This window comes from Phocoena phocoena, chromosome 8 (genome assembly GCF_963924675.1).
Source record: "Phocoena phocoena chromosome 8, mPhoPho1.1, whole genome shotgun sequence".
NCBI lineage: Eukaryota > Metazoa > Chordata > Mammalia > Artiodactyla > Phocoenidae > Phocoena > Phocoena phocoena.
In genome coordinates this window covers 53,893,485-53,911,854 of record NC_089226.1, presented here as the reverse complement: position 1 = coordinate 53,911,854, position 18,370 = coordinate 53,893,485, and the positions used below count along the sequence as shown (strand labels likewise).

At 48.9% G+C, this 18,370-nt stretch overlaps 1 protein-coding gene across 1 annotated transcript in view; it reads right to left on the bottom strand.

Annotated features, from left to right (window-relative positions):
- TENM4 (teneurin transmembrane protein 4) overlaps positions 1-18,370 on the bottom strand; it is a 385,687-nt gene that overhangs the window by 234,660 nt on the left and 132,657 nt on the right. The window lies entirely within an intron of this gene.

Here is an 18,370-nt window from a genome sequence, read left to right as displayed (position 1 = left end):
GAACACGTAAAGCCAGGAAGGGCGCTGTGGCCTGTGTATTTGGAGGCAGTGGTGAAACTTTAGGTCACACAGACAGTGATGGCCTCAGGTGACTTTTGACTAAAGGGAATGAGCCACGCTGGTGTCTGGGGGGGATTAAAAACCACCACTAACATCTCTTGAGCCCTTACTATGTGCCAGGCACTATTCTGAGCCCTCTACCTGTGTTAATTCAGCTCACCCTCATGACCCACTACAAAGCAGGTACTGTCTGTATCTCCGTTTTACAGGTGAGAGAATTAAGATACAAATTTTATTTATATCTATTAAATATATTTATATGCATGACACCTTCTTTATCCATTCCTCTGTTGATGGACATTTAGGCTGCTTCCATGTCTTGGCTATTGTAAGTACTGCTGCAATGAACACTGGGGTGCATGTATCTTTTCTAATTATGGTTTTCTATGGATATATGCCCAGGAGTGGAATTGCTGGATCATATGGTAGTTCTATACTTAGTTTTTTAAGGAACCTCCATACTGTTCTCCATAATGGTTGTACCAACTTACATTTGAGATCGACACATACACACTACTATATATAAAATAGATAACTAATAAGGACCTACTGTATCGCACAGGGAACTCTACTCAGTACTCTGTAATGACCTATATGGGAAAAGAATCTAAAACAGAGTGGATATATGTATATGTATAACTGATTCACTTTGCTGTATACCTGAAACTAACACAACATTGTAAATCAACTATACTCCAATAAAAATTTTTTAAAAAAGAAAAAGAAAAAAAGGCCTAAGACTAAGACAACCACGCACATGTCACGTTACCTCTTTGAGCCTCAGTTTTATCATCTGTAAAATGCGGGAAAGAGTTTATTAAGGGAACCACAGAGCTACAGTGATATCAAATGAGGCAATCAATGGGAAGGAGACATTTCTCAAGTTCACAGTTTACAAAGTATTCCATGTCACTTGCTCCTCTCGAGAACCCTGTATTTCACAGAGAGGACTGAGAGTCAATGAATATGGGATCCAAACCAAGACAGGTATGATATTCCAAAGGCTGTGCTCTTCCTTGGCTCAGCAGACAGCCTTCTGGAAACCATCAAGCACAGTCAAGTGTGAGGCACTATCAGTGTTACGGCTACTTTTAGTGGAAGGTGTGTCACTCTCTGCTTTTTATGTAACCCAGTCTTTTATGCCAACGAGTTATAAAGCAAATTTGGTGCGAGTGGGGCTGGGTAGCAATAGAAGGGAAAAAGAAACAAACCCATGTGAGCAAATCACTTCCTTCCTACGAACCGTTTTCAGGATAAAGGCCACATGGGATCTACCAAGCCCTTTAGAATTTGATCCACGCCTGGCTTTCCAGCCTCATCTCTCATCAGCTCCCTCCCTGTACACTCCACACCTTCCTCTCAGAGGCCAAGAGATCTGCTAGGCCACAGAGTGGCTAACATTGCCACTCCAATGAAGATGGTCTCCAGGAAGGCCACAGAATATGAACAGTACCCTCTGAAGATGTACCATGCTGTGGTCCTGGACCAGAAGATCTGCCAACAGAGATGCCCCTTGATGGGAAGGGAGAGAACCTGGGAGCCAGTAGAACAGGCAGAGAACAGACAGCCTTGGACCAGGGAGAAAGCGAGAATATGCAGGGTCATTTGTTTGGTCCACCTGTCCTCAGGCAGCACGTTAATGGAGACATGTGGAGCCTGGAAAAGAAGCCAGCAGCAGAAGCGGCCTCCTGGGTTGATTGAGGGTCCCTCCCTACCCCTGGCCTTTCAGTCCAGGGCACTACTGTCCAGTGGTTCTCAGCAGGCCAGCAGAGAAGGGTGACCTAGTCCTTGCCCCTGGCCCATCGCTAGGAGTCAACCTTCCCACGGCATTCTCCCTAATTGATATTAATAGCTGCTGCCATGTATTTGAGCACACACTAAGTGTGCTTCCACAGCCTGAACCTTTCTAATGCTCACAGCAGCTCCTAGAGGGCAGCGTGATTATCATTCCCATTTTACAGACGAGGAAGCTGAGGCTTACAAAACTAGTGAGTGGTCCTTGCTGACCCACAGCCTGACTTCTGTCTACCAAACCATGGTGCCTTTGCGTAAAACACAGATACCTGCTTGACCGTCTCAGTCCATGGCCAAAGGCAAGAAAAAGACCCTCAGTGAACAGAGCAAGCATCTGAGGTCTGGGTCAGGGCGGGCTGGCCTGCAAGCCTACAGACACTTGCTTCGTGACTAAGTAGGATGCCCGACTCTGGCTTGATAGAAGCACTGGCAAGAGTCCTGAAATGATGAGATTTTAAGTATAAGCGTCTAAAAGGAAATTCTCCTATGGGGATAAGGAACGTCCTGGTCCAAATCTGTTCTATTTTTTGAAGCTCAGCTCAATTGCCACCCCTTCCAGAAAGCCTTCCTTGATCTACCCTCCCCAAAGTTCCCTTTTCTTCCATTGAATGCTAACACAGCAGGTAACCTAGACGGCTCACCTTTTCTGTCTCCCCCAGAGCATGCATACTCATGTCCCCACCTTGCCTCCTCTAGTAGGTATAAAAACCCCTGTTCCCTCTGTGCTGTTGATCACAGGTCCTAGAATGAAGCAGGTGCTCAATGTAGGTTTACAGAGCAAGTGGCTCTTGTGAGCAGTCTGGGCAATCTGTCCAGGAGGGTAAGGCTGGTGTGGAGGATTTCTGTATGCCAAAAATGACAGCAGGCCACCTGGGCTCTCTAGGCCATGGGTCCATACAGCCCTTTACTTACTTGCCTGGAACCAGAGTCCCAGATGCTTCAGCTGGGCTCTCTCTCTTTCCCTTCCATTCTGAGAACACTAGGAAAGGGGATTCTGATGTCTCCCAGGTTTCCCAGGGAAAGGCTCTGTGTTCAGGGGCTCAGCAATGGGAGTGCACTCACAACCCCAAAAAAGACATGGCCTTCCCGAGGAGCAAATGTTTTCTCTGGTCTGAACGGAGACTCCTTTCTGCTCCTATGGCCAGGAGGGAAGACAGAGAGGAGAGGCCTTCTTTTCTCCCCTTATCCTCCCTAATTTATACTCTCATCTTTAGAGGGAATTCAGAACCAGTTCACTCATTCAGCATGTACTGAATCCCCTTTCTGTGCCAGGACCTGTAAGCTGGGTGTTGGGAATACAGTGGTGAATGAGACAGTGATGGCCTAAGAGAGAGAACTCTCTTGTGGTTCCTACTCACTGGCTGGGTGGCCTCCAATAATTCACATCACCTTCCTGGTCCTTGGTCTGTGCACCTGTGAAGGGTGCACACATTCCTGTGTCACCACTTTCTGGAGGATATCCTTTGCTCAAGTGCCAAATACAGAGTGAGCCCCTACTGTGCCCTGAGGGGAAGGGCCCTTGCGCCATTCACCCCAAATCACGGGTAAATATTTACGGAACGTGGGGGGCAGAGAAGGGAGAACAAATCAGGTAGGTGGACCTCTTGTCTGCACAGGCAATGGCTTCTCTTCTGCTACCTGGGTGTAAGCACTGGTACATGTGCAAAGCTGTGGTGTAATTCTAATTTATACCCTCTTTTCGCAGATACAGCCACTAAGTATCTCTCTGAATCAAGCCCAGGTATGAGTCCTTTTTACTGTTCCATTGCACGCCTCTGTCAGTAAAGGTCACTTGCTTATCTGAGTTTTGCAAGCCCGGTTTTCCAGGAAGGTTTTTTGCTTCCTACCAGTTCTCACGTATATTTACAGTTGCTGGTTCCCTCCAACACCTCAGATGTTTTTCATTTTATATGCACAAAAATCCTGAATACCAAATGCCTCTGGACTGCATCTCCCTGACCCGGGATCACAGTGAGTCTTCTTCAGTGGGCTGGGCAGAGCAGTAGGTGATAGAAGGAGACTAGACTTTGATGTCAGACAGCCCTGGGTTTAAGGTTTGGCTTTGCCACTTATAAGCTGTGTGACCTTGATCAAGATACTTAACTTCTCTGGAGCTTCAGTTTTCTTATCATTAAATGGAGATAACGCCCATCTTACAGGGCCATTATGAGAAGTAAATGAGATCATATATATATATATATATATATATATATATATATATATATAAAGTTCTTAGCATAGTGCCTGAGATACAGTAATGCAAAAAAAAAAAAAAAGTAACTATTAATTCCACGGTTATGGTAAAGCCATGCTGAATGGATAAGGTATAAAGTGCTAAACTGTCACCGTGACGATTACTCTACAGCATTTACAATAGGGGTGCCAAAGCAAAAAACCTTGAGAGAGAAAGAGTAGGAACGTGGTCCTCTTCTTTTACAGGTGAATCCCACTCTGGACAACCCCATTGGTTTTCAGGAGCCCTGGTCTCGGGAAGGTGCTTGTAGCTCGACGTGCAGATCAGAAGCGATGAGAATGGCTGCAGCCTGCCACGCAGCACTAAACTGGACACACGGGGTCTCCATGTCCTCAAAGAGTAGGGCCCCTTTCTGCGTTAGGTAAGCATCTCAGAGCAAACCAGGGTGCTGCTCTGACCTGGGTTCAGGGTGTACCCTAAGGAGAGGGCCCCTGAGGTTGTTCAATCAATCAGCAATAGAACAGCCCTGTGTTGTGTGCAGGGACTTGAGGAGTTTTGAGGATGAGCCCCAGCCTTGACAAATAGCTGGTGTTTGGGGGACAGATGTAAAAGGAGTACCAGAGCGGAGATCAGGAGCCTCCCAGACCTAAGTTCAACCTTGGCTCTGTCTCTGACAAGCTACATGATTTGAGGCGAGTCACTCAAGTTCTCTGAGCTTCTAATTCCTCAACTATAAAATAAGTATACAGTAGTAATGTAATAAAAGGGAGGGCTATCATCAAATGAATAAAGAGATCTAGAGATGACAGAAATATGGTCTCTGACTTTGAGCTGCTCACAATTTAGTAAAAATAAGACACACCAATAGATACTACACAAGACAGTAATTATGACGAGATAATAGTTAACATTTACTGAGTACTCTCTATGTGACTGGTTCCGAATGCTTTATTTATTTAATCCTTATAACACCCCTACAAAGAAGGTACTATCATTACTCCCCAATTTTTAGATGAGGAAACTAATGTACAGAAAGGCTAGGAACTTTGCCCAAGATTCCTAAAGCACCGAGTGATGGAGCCAGAATCTGAACTCAAGCATCTGGCCCCAGAGCCCACACTCTTAACCACCCTGCTTTACGTACACGGAGGGAGTGGACACGGGGAAAGTGCCCACACTGATGCCCATCACATGGCGAGCGGTCCACAAGCGCTGGCTCCCAGAATCCTCGTTAGCCTTACACTGCAGCCCCGCTGGAGCTCAATGGAGCACAGTGAGGGCCGCCAGCTTGACTGTCAGGGTCGGGGCAGGGTTCATGGCAAGTGACATGTGCCCTGTGTCTAAAGGCTATTCTAGGCATTGGATGATGCATGTGTGGGGGTCCAGAGTCGACAGAGAGAGAGAGAAGGAGAGAGTGAACGTGAGGCCGGCTTGGGCATTTCTCTAACTACTATGGGATGGCTGTGAGGGGCAGTGGCAGGAGGCCAGGCGGAGACACTGGGAGCAGGTCTGGGTGGTGGTCGCCTGGAGATGCCAAACAAAAGAACTTGGCCTTTATCGGGAGGGTGGGAGGGCGCTCCGATGGGCTCTGAGGCGGGAGGGCCATGATCACACCAGTGTTTTGAGGCAGATTCCCGGCGGCCATGTGGAGGATGAACCAGGTGGGGGCAGGCTGCAGGCAGGACCCAGACTGCCTGTGGGATGCTTGACTGCCAGCGAGACTCCAGTGGAGCGCGTCGTTACCCTTTTATAAGAGCACATTCATGAGAAAAAGACATAAACTTCCAGAGCTTTGGCTCAGGCAAAGAATCTGAACGTGTCAGCAGCTCTGCGATCTAGGCCGGCACTGGCTCTGAGAAAGGGTGCCAGGCTGGGCGTCCACCTCCAACCCCGTGAAACGGCCGCCAGGCGCCGAGAGGTCTCCTGGCCGCAGAGTTAACGACGACCAAGCGTGCGCTGCAGTCATTAATCGGGCCCTAAAGATTGTCAGATATGAAGGATGATGGTATTTAATTATCATAAAACACAAATACTCCAGCTGCCTGAGAATGCCAAGAGAAAGAGTGATTTGGCTTCCATTAAAATGCCATCGACTACCACTAACTCGGGATGGGGCAGTAGCGGTGCTGAGAGCTCAGCTAATGAACCTTGGCCTCCTCGACCAATTTAGAGAAGCCAGAGAGCTCTCTGTCACCACAGTCGGCAGACGGGATCTGACGGCTTGACTTCCAGCCTCCGCTCTGCCTCCTCCAAGCTATACAATCTCAGACAATTTACTGAACCTGAGTTTTGGTTTCTTGTCAAATGTCTATGAAAGCACCTCGCACGCTGTAGGGTCCTGTGTAAGAGAGAGAGCTATCAGCGTTATTCTTATTGCCTCAGAAGGAATAAGAACAGTGGCGTCCGAATGGGAACCACTGGTCTGAGCACGAGGCCAGGGGCTGCATTTGTGTGCTGTTTTCTCTGCCCATCCATTCTCTCCCTGAACACATGCTTTCTGTTCACTTTCACTGCTGTGCTGTTTGTTCTGTGTCATGGCCCATGTGCAGGGCCTCTAAACAGGGAGGGCCCACAGGGGCTGGGGCAGCAGGCTGGAGCTTCCTGAGGCTACTCTCCCAGTGCTCTTGATGGGGAGTAAAAAAGGGCACCCTGAGGTCACAGTGTGGCTTTTCTGCTCCCTCGTTCAGCACTTTGAGTGAATCCAGACTGTTAAAGTGCTTGTATGTGAGAAACAGCAATGAAGGGACAATGCCTTAAACTAATGCAAAAGCCCCAGTGTATAGTGCAGTGGTTTTCCAAACAGGGCCGTCTGGAAATGCGGGAGGGGCTGTTTTTTGGTTGTTCCAATGACTGGAGAGCACACCTGGTGTTTGGCAGGCAGGAGGGGGCCAGGGAAGACAGCTGCATGCCATGCACAGGAACCAGTAAACTTAAAGGTGATCCTAAAGGGTATGCCATCCAGTCAGTGGTTAGTCTAGTCCTAATTAGTCTAGGATGGGTAAATAGCTAATAATACACGATTTTATTCCCTGTTTGCTTCCACCCCCGTCCCCAGTTTCCACTCACTCTCTGTCACAGGAGGTGACTGCTAAGGGCTGCCATCACCTGTGCTCCCTTGGCCCCTGGCTTCCAGATAGGTTTGGCTAATTGTTAGCACAGCAGGACACTGGAAGGAGGAAGGGGGAAGAGCTTGAGGTCACCCCCGGCTCCATCCTCTGAAGCCCTGCTTCAGGGCAGTGTCTCAGGCAGTAGCCTCATCCCACAAGGCTATAATGGGTTACAGTCAGAATGGTCTGGGGAAACTTCTAGGAAGAGCGAGACCTTGAACTGGGTACTGAGGGAGAGACAGGGTGAAGGTATATAAAGGGGAGGGAGCAGGCACTCTTGGCAGGGAGCTGGCACCAGCAAAGGCCCAGAGGCTGAGAGATGCAGGCCCCTAAGGCAGCAGGATGGTGTGGACACCTGGGCACTCGGAGTGGAGAGCTGTGAGTGGAGCAGAGGGAGAGGCTAGAGCCCACCTGCAAGGACCTGGAGCCAGAGGGGCAGCTTTAAGGGTATTCAGAGGGCTCACCCCAACTTCCAGCCTTTTCAAGCCAAATGTTAGAGTAGTCACAGGAGTGAACCAGAACGCCCAGGCTTCGTTAAAACGCACTCAGGATTCCTCATCCAGCAACAAGTGCTCTCCTAGGGTGGGGTGTGGGTGAGGGACACCCTGCTGTCCTCACCAGACAGGTGAGGAAAGAGCAGAGTCAGGAGTCTCTGTCAGAGAGAGGTATAATCAGCATTGCTATTTCCAGAGTCATGGTAATTTACAAACTAAGCCAAGGGCATCAAAAGCTATCTGTTCTAAGCATGCGAATGAACAACTTGGCAGGGCCACCATCTGAACCTGGAAGAACTCTCTCCCAGTATACATCTGCCCAAACTTCATTCTTGTGCTTGCCCCTATCAGCTGCTAATTGCTGTGTGACCTTAGGCAAGGCACTTAACCTATCTGAGCTCCAGTTTCCCCAACTGACAAACAGGAGGAGGAAGTGGTGGGAGTCCTCTCTAATTCTAAAATCAAGGCTGAATCATTCTTGGCAGATGAACCTGGGGAATCTGTTAATGAACATCTGCTTGCTAAAGATGTGCACAGCAAGTCGGCGGATTGGATTGTGCTGTGTGACTGGGCACCAAAGAAGGCAGAAAGGTGGCCTGGAAGGAAGAGAAACGTGGTCCTTCTTTCCTCCCTCCCTCTCTTCCTGCTTCCCTGCTTTCCTTCCTTTCACAAAGGTCACTCTCTATAAGCCCTGTGCTTGATACTGGAGACCCAGAGATGGATTAGTCGAAGTCCCTGCCTGTAAAATCCAAACAGACCGATCAGAAAAGGTCGGCTACAACCACAGGGGATCTTTCCTGGGTACATGGCTGTCCCCCAGCTTAAAGCTGTGTCCACCTTAGGGCAGAACTTGTCCTGGGAAAGCTTTCTGCTTGTCAATTAAGTCTTCTTTCCTTCCACTGTTACCTTCCTGCCCTTTTCAAAAATGGTCTGACCCATAAACTGTTAGGTTAAGTCCCAAATCAATAAGGAGCCTTTACCTATCAATAGGAGTGTGAGAGAGAGAGAGAGAGTGTGTGTGTGTGTGTGTGTGTGTGAGAGAGAGAGAGAGAGAGAGAGAGAGAGAGAGAGAGAGGGTGTAGGAGGTGGAATTCAGTTCCACAGGAGGCTGCAGTGTGCTGAAGCAGATTTAATGCAGTAGTCTGCATTCATAGAGGGAAAGCACGAAGAAGGAGGGAGGTGAGGGTCAGGCTGTGCTGATCAGCTGGAATGGGGCCAGAGAAGGGACACCTGGAATGGGGGTCATGCCAGTGCTGTAGACACTGATCCCCCCCTGCAGCCTCTGGAGCTAGTCAGTGCTTTCCCTGGCTTCCTTGGATGGTGAGGGCTTTAGAAACTGTGTTCCTATGGGGATAAACAGAGGACCAATGTTGTTAGCCTGGGGAGGAGACAGGTTAGGGAAAGGGATTAAACAAAGAGTGTGTGGCTAGGAGTCCAGCTGAAATACACCACATGCCTACGATAAGCTTTCCCAGTCTCGTCACTTAGGCCACACAATTCATAGCTCGGAAATTAAACACCCAATTATGTGGTGCAGTAGAGAGTCCTAGACTGAAGAACTGTTCCCCGCTGTGTCATTAATTCACGCTGTGGCTTTGGAAAACTCCCTTCCCCTCCCTGGGCCTCGATCTGTCTGAAAAAGGAGGTTCCTTCATTTGATAGATGATCTCCTGAGGTTCCTTCCAGCCTTTGACAGTCTGATTCCTCGTGGCTTCCCTTGTTCCTCTCGGGGAATTTCCTGGAAAGAAGGAGATGGGCAAAGCACTACTGCTGCCTTCAAACAGCCAAAGGATGGAGGAAGCGGCACATCTACTCCATGGGCTTTAGGAGGAAGAATCGGGGCCGAGCCCAGGAGGTTACCTGGAGGAACTCGCAGCACGACTCCAGGAAACCCTTCTTCCTGCCAATGAAGTGGTTTGAAATAACTAGCCTCAACCTCCTCCCTGAACGTCAAGCCTCTGCCGCTCAAATGAAATTCGTACGGAGCGTTCTCCAGTTGGCTTCCTCTCCTGTGCTCCTGATCTCAGTATTACCACCTGCTGCCACGCCACCCACTCCATCCATCAAAGCAGGCGGCTGGGGATCACCATTGCCTTCTCCCTCTTTTTCAGGTTCAACAGCTTAGCCATGATTGCCATACTCTGGCTTTGCCCTCCACATCTCTGGGATTCTCACCTCTCCCACTGTCATGACCTCAGCTCATCAGTGGACACCCAGACCAGGGCCATAGACGACACTGGGGTCTCAGCCCACTGGCTCACCCCTGCTCCAGGTCACTCCCCTGCCATAAAGCCTTCTATGGCTCCCCATTGCCCACAGGACAAGACCCTCACCATCTGACCTGAGCCCACCCACCACTCCAGGGCTGCACCCACAGCTCCCCACTCCCCTCTTTAAGAAGGTGCCAAGGTTAACAGGCTAATTATAAACCACTCATGAGACGGCTCACTGCCTGTCTCACATTCACGGCTTTGCACATGCTTTTTCCTTCTGCACGGAAGGTGTTTTTTCCTCCTTTACTGGTTAACTCAGACTAGAAGTTACCTTCTCTAGGAAGCCTTTTATGACCACCCCCTCAACCCCCGCGCCTGCCAGTTTGCGTTCAAAGCCCCTTTTCTGGGCACTTCTAACCCCCATGGCTCACTTGGAGTTATGATCACTTGTTTGCATAACTGTCTCTTCTACCAGACAGTACGCTCCCAGCGTGGAGGTCTTATCTTCATACATCACAGGCTGTGAGGCTAGAAGCATGACTCCTCTCTCTGGGGTAACTGGCGGGCTCTTTCACCCGGGTGCTGACACTGGTTCCCAAGGGGCAGGGGGTGGTTTGGGCCCTCTGGGCACCCTGATCTTTCTCTTTAAACTTCACCTGATGTTCTCCAAACTGCACAGGTTACACAGCTGATCACTGAGGCTGGCATCAACTCTCTATTTTTTTATCAATGGTTGAAGAGGTCATGAAAAGGAAATCAAGACCATGAATCTCAAGGCTTCCACAGGGAAGAATCTATTTTGTTGAAATCAACATCAGCACTGAAGGTCAAGGTAGTTTACTGGGTGGTTTTCCTTACTGTACTCCCCAAGCCCGCCCCTCCCCCATTGCATGGGCCCCGCAGGAGGCTAAGTACCAGCACACGGAGAGGTGAATTTTCAGCCATCATGTTCACATCCCTCCCTCCATTCTATATCCACCAGTAGTTCTGAAGAAACTGCCTTCTCCTGGAAGAGACATTGACGTGACGAGATGAAGCGACAGGCTGCTAGCACCCACGGAGCATTACTGCGCGTGGTTAGGTGCCACGGCCGAAGCTCCAGCTGCCTTGGGTTCAAACCCACTTACACGCTGGGCCGCACTACAAATCTTTTTTGGGACCCCAGTTTCACGCCCCTGTGGCCAGGAGGGTGAGTGCTGAGCTGGAGGGAACTGAGTTTGAATCCAGGTTCCACCACTTACTAGCTTTATGGCTGGCTCTGGGTGAGCTTTTAACCTCTGAAAGCCTTGACTTCTCCATCTGTAAAATGGGGATAATGGCGCCATCTGCTTCTTAGTCTTGTTTCAGAGGTTTAGTGGGACGGTGCATGTTGGGTCCTGAGCACAGGACTGTCAAACAGAAGGGCTCAGTTGAGGTTAACTATGAATCTCCTCTCACAGCTCCTTAGAATCCCATCAAGTTACATTCCCCTTGGGCTGTGGAATCCCCAAGGGCAGAGATCTGATCTTTTTCACCTAGGGCTTGGTCTTCACCGTATCTTTAGCTGTCTTCCCTCTAGAGGCTATTAAGGTACCAGTAAGTGTTTGCTGAATGAAACGAAAGAAGCCCTTGTCCATGCAGGGTCTTTGGGTCTGAGCACCAGGAGGCTATCGGTGGGGAGGAGAATGAATATTTATTGACACACGACTATAAGCTGGGCCCTCAGAAAGGTTTCCTCATTTCATTTTTAGAACAACACTAAAGGTGGGTCTTAATTTCCCCATTTTACAGACAAGGAAATTGAGCCTCATCAGCCTGCTCCGCCTTCGCCTATGACTTCTGCAAATGGGGTATCTCAGGCCTCAACGTTCGGGGCAACCTCATGAGATATGACATCTTGATTTACAGAAACCTGCCCAAGGTCGTATCACTAGGAAATGATACCAAGTCAAGATCCCAGCACAGATCTCTCTGCTCGCTCTACTCTTGCAGGGGATCAAGCCTCCTAGAGGCAAAGGAAGAAGAAAAAATAAATTCAGAAGTACTTAAGCTCTACGCATTGAGCAATTTATTAAATGCAAAACCTCTCGTATATTTTTGCTTTGATTGAGCAACAGTCATGTCAATCGTTCCATGGATGAGGTGTTTGGGGACCACAAAAGCTTTACTGTTTGATGACACACCCGAATAACAACCCTGAGAGGCAGGTGTTATTATCCTTTTACACACGGGGAAACCGAGGCCCTGCAAGGCTAAGAGGCTTGCCCAGGCGCAGAGCTCGTAAGCAGTGGCCTCCCAGCCTCTCGAAACTGCATGGAAACACACACCTTCTACCTCAGCAGAAGGGCACCCACCCAACCGCAGCAAGTCACACGGCAGCATGAGACCCCCCCCACCCCCCCGCCCGAGTGATCCTGACCTTTTCCCTCAGGCTGTAAAAGGTCCCACTTCCGGCATCCAACTAATTATACTATCGGAGAGACGCTTTCTATCATTTACGACATGACCACGTGTGGCTTTTCCTTTTTTTTTTTTTTTAAGTTTATTTTTATTTTATTATTATTATTTTTGCGGTACGCAGGCCTCTCACCGCTGTGGCCCCTCCCACTGCGGAGCACAGGCTCCGGACGCGCAGGCTCAGCGGCCATGGCTCACGGGCCCAGCCGCTCCGCGGCATGTGGGATCCTCCCGGACCAGGGCACGAACCCGCATCCCCTGCATCGGCAGGCGGACTCTCAACCACTGCGCCACCAGGGAGGCCCGGCTTTTCCTTTTGATACAAGCTCAGGAGATCTTAGGCAGGTATTCCACCCACCAATGTCCATGAACCAAGTCATACTAGGAACAGATAAAAGGCATTTGTCCTCCTGAAGTCCTCGGCAAAGTGTCCAGCTCAAACCCCAGGCCGCATAAATGTAATCAGAGCACTAATAATGGCCTCAAAGGCTTACTGAGCTGCCAGCTCCTCTGCTAAGCATCTCTAATGCACTTCTTTACCCGTTTCCTCTCCCCAAGAGTCCTCTGAGGCCGGTGTACGAGGAACACAACACAGAGTGGTAGGCGTGTGGGCTCTAGAGCCAGGCAGCCTGGGTGTGAATCCTGGCTCCAACACTTCCTAGCTGTGTGGCCCTCTTTCCTGACTTCAAGTATGGAGATAGTACTCGTGGGGTGGTTGGGAGGATTCACGTAAAGCTCAAAGAGCATTCACGGCACACAGTAAGGACTCACCAAATGCTAGCTATCGTTACGTCTATTTTACAGATGAGGAAACTGAGGCTCAGAGAGACAATCTGCTCATGCCCCATAGCTGCTCAATGCCAAGACTGGAATTCGGATCTAACTTCAACTCCCATGCTCTTAACGGCTACGGCTTACTTTCTGCCCTGCACCCTACAGTTTACCAGCATGGCAGGTGCTCCAAGACGGTACGATGACTACTGTTATTCATAGTTGAGAATGCCTTGTTAAGTGCTATGCTCCTGGTCACTGCCCTCCCAAGGTGACCGACCTCCAAGCTCGTGCCCCTTCTCTTCCATGGCGTCATGAGCAGCTTACAGAGCAAATCCCTGCCGCCAGGGCACAGACGGCACTAACTTCATTTTAATGCAAAAGTCTGTGGGCACCACCTGGGCTCATTCCCCAAGTCAATTCTTTTCTCTTGGCCGTGGAATATTTTATTTTTCCAATTTCAGAATCAACTTACGTTAAAAAAGAGAGAGAAATCCAATCAGCCCAGCTCAGGTTTGTGAAACAAATAATGCAGCTGGCATAGAACCTTAATCAAACAGTTATATTCATAACCACAGTTATCACTGCTCTACCTAATTTCTACAGCCCAGGGCCTCCTACAGAAAATGTCTCTTGACGATATAGGATGAAATGCAGAGGCTCGCCGACACTGCTGAAGGGGTGTAGAACTCCAGGCCTGGCATATTAATGAATCTGAAGCAAATATGGATTCGGAGGCACATCCTCCAGGAATTCCACCCGCACCTGAATGTCATACTACATTTTCTTTCTTTCCTTTTTTTTTAAATAAGGAAATGGAAGAAGTAAACTTTTGCCTGGCTGCTTCCTTTGTTTTCTGGAAGAAATAAAGGAGAAAGGCCAAGCTTATTGTCCTGAAGAGGACAAGTGCTTCAGAGTCCGGTTGACATGGGCTTGAATTCTGGCCCTGCCATTCATCAGCTGTGTGACCTAGACAAGTTACTTAACCTCTCTGACAGCATCAACAAAATGCAAATAATTATTCCTACTCACAGACTGAAAATTAAATGAGAGAACAGTGAGTTTCCTACTAGACTGTGAGCTTTGTATTCCCAATGCTTAGTACAAGTACTACTTTATTGTAGGTCTAATATAAATGTTTACTGATTGTGCCTACAATCCTACTGTCCATTGTTTACTGAGTGATTACCATGTGCCAGGGATGATGCTAAATTCTTTACAGGCGTGGTCTTATTTTATCCTAAAAACAACCCTGTAAAGCATGTATTATGATCCCCCTTCCAGCTTTGAGACAACTGAGGCTCTGAGAAGGTAGGAGACTTGTCCCGAATAACACAACTAGTAAGAGGGGAGCAAACAGGAATCCCACAATCACAGAGGCAGGGCCGAACTCACACCCAGGCCCGCTGACTCTACTTCTCTGTCCTGCCCCCTCCCCTTTCACAGCACCCATCAAACAGCACACACAGCACATTCTTAAGGATACTTGTTTCCCCTTTCTTCCTCCTTTTGTCCTCTCATGTTTTAGATTTCCTTGGGGCAACTCAGAAATCAGGGTAATATTTCAGGATATTTCGAGGGGCTTAGTCATCATTTTCAGCCGACATCTGTTGAACACTGGCAGCAGGCTTGCTCTCGGTTAGTTCCTGGGCAGACACTTCTCTCCTTGCTGGGGCTTCCCAGATTCCTGGACTACCCAGAAGAAAGAAAAGCGAGGGATCTAACTCTCCTGAATGACTTTGGGGAAGAGAAGGTGCCCACCCAGGTACTTGGTGAGTCTGATTCAGCCTACTTATGCCCCTGCCCGTTGGCAGGGGTAGGCCTGGGCCCTAGCTGCAGCCCTGCCCTGATCTCGCTGGAATCTGGTGCAGTCACCCCACCTCTATGGGTCTCAGTTTTTCCCTGTGTGGACGGAGAGTATTAGACCCAATTCATTTGCTCAGCAAATATTTCTGTCAGTTGTTTCCAAACTCTTCACTCCTAGAATCCTACTAATAATCCCCTTACAATTACCCTATGTTTTAAAATACTTTGTTTCCAACACAAGCTATATTAATTAACTAATCATGAATTGTTCTCCCATTTTTAAATCAAACACATGTAAAACTGATGATCAGAATTTCTGACAGGACCGAGAGGATTCAGTGAATGGATCCCTAGCACCCCGCTCACTGCTGACACGCAGTAGGCCCTGAGTTCACTAAATGAATGAGTGAATGAATGAACGGATGGATGGATGGATGGATGGACACCTGGTGCTAAGCAGAAGGGCACTAAATGGTGGGAAAATACAGAGTCAGAAAGACCTGGATCTCGATACCAGCTCTACCATTCACAAGCTGTTTGATCTTACCTCCCTAAGGCTCAACCTTCCCATCTATGAAAGGAAGACACTTAGCTATGTCTTGCAGGACCACTGTAAAGTTGATTAATAATAATAGTGACAATGATAAGAAAAATAATAGGAGCTAAAACATACACAGTGTACAGTATGTGCCAGGTACCAGCCTAAACGATTTACACATATTAACTCAATCTTCCTAATAAGCCTAAGAGGTAGTTACTATTATCAACTCCTGTTTTACAGATGGGGAAACTACATACAAGAAAGATGTTATGTAACTTGCCCAAGGACAGACTTGCATGATGGAGACAGCATCCAAACCCAGGAGGTCTGGCTCGAGCCTGTGTTCTTAACCCTCCACTCTACTGCCCGGGTAGGTCATCAAAGTGCCGAGCACGTAGCAGGGTAACTCCCATCCTCACTGAGGGGAAGCCCTCCAGGCTGGCTAGTGCACTCTTACAGCAGGACGATCAGCACGGTTTCCAGCTGGGCTTTCTGCAATAACGGCAATCACTCATAGCATCCCTATATCTACAAGATCCGTAATGGCCCAGCAACAGCACTTGGGATGAAGCAGGAGGTGCTGTCAGACACTGGCTCTGCTGGGGACTGTACCACAAAGACCTTGGTCAATGGGAGGAAGAACGGCAAGTGTTGTCCGTTTAGCCTCCGTTTCTGGAAGACATGCAGAATTCCTCCTGCTCAAGGTGGTTTCCATCCACCATGCCTTTGCCTCTTTAGGGTACCTAGGTGGCTTTTACTCACCTGGCATTTCTTCTGATGATAGAAATTCTCTTTTTGTTCTGGGGAGCCCTACTCTCAGCTTCTGAATTTGGATGGAACTGACTTCAGGGAGGCCAAGGAGGGCACCCACCCACCCCCATTCCTCCCGCCAGGGTGTCTTTGATTCAGGCAGGAACATGTGACCCTGGTCAGGCCATTCTGAGTCAATCCTGGATTGCCTTTGGTGCTATGGTGATTTTGCTGGCGCTATGGGGAAAGAGGCACTCTCCTTTTCCTGGGTTTAGCATATAAGCCTGGGGGGTCCCTTTGTCTTCAGATGGGGAATGCCTGTGTGAAAATGAGGCCAAAACAAAGAGAAACGGCCAAGAGAGAGAGATTCATGCAGACATTATTTGAATGCCTGGATCTAGCTACACTGATGGAAAAATGACCCCTGGCCTTTTCAGTTATATTACCCAGTACATTTTCTTAAAAACAGCAGCTGGAAGTGGGTTTCCATCCTTTACAGCTGGGAGTCCTGTCTAACCCACTCTGACTGCTTACTCATCCATATTCCCTTTTCTGGCCCCTCCTCAATCCATGAGGTTGAAACTGAACTCAGAGATGGCAACACCACGTCGAAGTCCTTGCACAATGTTCAGATAGACCTGGCCACACCCTCTTTTGGCCCCATGAACTGCAACGAAATGTCCCTGCACTTGCACACCCAGGACACTAACGTGTGTGCATGCACGTGTCCCCCACTGATTGTAAGCCCGAGGTAACTTCTTCACCTCTATGGCCCGTGCGCCCAGCCCCATGCTTGCCACACGGTAGGTGCCTATGCTCTGATATCATCAACGTTAAAGCACCTGATCACAAACATTCCAATTAAAAAAGAATGCTCCACTCCTATACAGTATGACCATTTCTACCTCGTGAGAAAATGTCCTGTAATGATCTGTGGATATTAAATAATGAGAGGACGTCCACGTCCAGGTGGCAGACCATGACCCCTGTGGAAATGCGAGCAGCTGCGGGGCTGAGCCTGGAGGCAAGGAAGGACCGTCCACTGGGAACAGCGCCACAATTCCCACCACGTTTAAGTTCTCGTCCTCCACAGCATTCGTCGTGGACACTGCTACTAATCACATTCACTCTCACTGTTTTCTTTTTTCTCCCTGAGGACAAACTACCTCGTCCCTCCCTAATCTAATGACCGAAACTAGGCGAAAGCAGCCATCTGATACATGTTAGGCATCACCCCCGAAAGGAAGTCATCAAACAAGATGTTACCAGAAAACCTCTTCATGTCTCCATTCTCTTAACTGCCCATGCAAATCAGGCAGAATCATTCCAAATGGAGAAGAACACGCTTGAGGCTGTGGCTGTTACTCACGACCTTTCCTGTGTCGGGTCAATCAGAGAACACATCTTTGTGCTGCCCGTCTCCCCTTGTCAGCAAAAGCTGAGGCTCCTGTGGGCCAGGCACTGGGCGAGGTGCTTTAACGACATATGCTCACTGATCTGTGTTACAACACTGTGAAGTTAGATCACTATCATCCTCATTTCCCCAAAGAGGAAACTGAGCCTCAGAGAAGTGAAGGGATTAGCCTGAGGTTACCCAGTAAGTGGTGGATTCAAACCAGGACTCTACAAGGATAGGCTCTTTCTACCTCTCCCCGCTGTCCCCCATTGACACTGTGTGTAAAGGGATTCAGTAAAGCTGGGAACAGCCAGTCCTGTGAATGCTGGCATGTACGCAGTGTGCTGGGTTCCATCTGTAGGCTGGCATTACCTACGCCTATGTAGGTATAGGGGAGATGCCTGCGTCTGTCCTATCTGGATATTCTGAGATACTGGGACCCAGCAGATAACTCAGCTCCCTCGAGCTGAGGTCTGGGCAGGGAATGCCGTGTCACAGTGACCCACGTCCAATGACAAGTGGATTGTCCCCAAAGGAACTTCAGATATACATCTCTGTTTCTCCCTCTCTAGAACTCAAATGTGGCATTTTGGAGTATTTCTAAATGTCAAAAGCCTCCATGAAGACAGAGTCTGACTGCCCCCTTCACACACACTTGCGGTCTTAGCTATAACTGCAGACACTTTTTCTCGACTCTCCGTGTTTGCCTTGTCTGAGCCCACCAGGCAGCACAGCAGGGCTGTAACCAACACAGACAGGTATTGCAGGCAGGGCTCGGGGGGAATCCTGCTCTCCCAGCGGACTGATG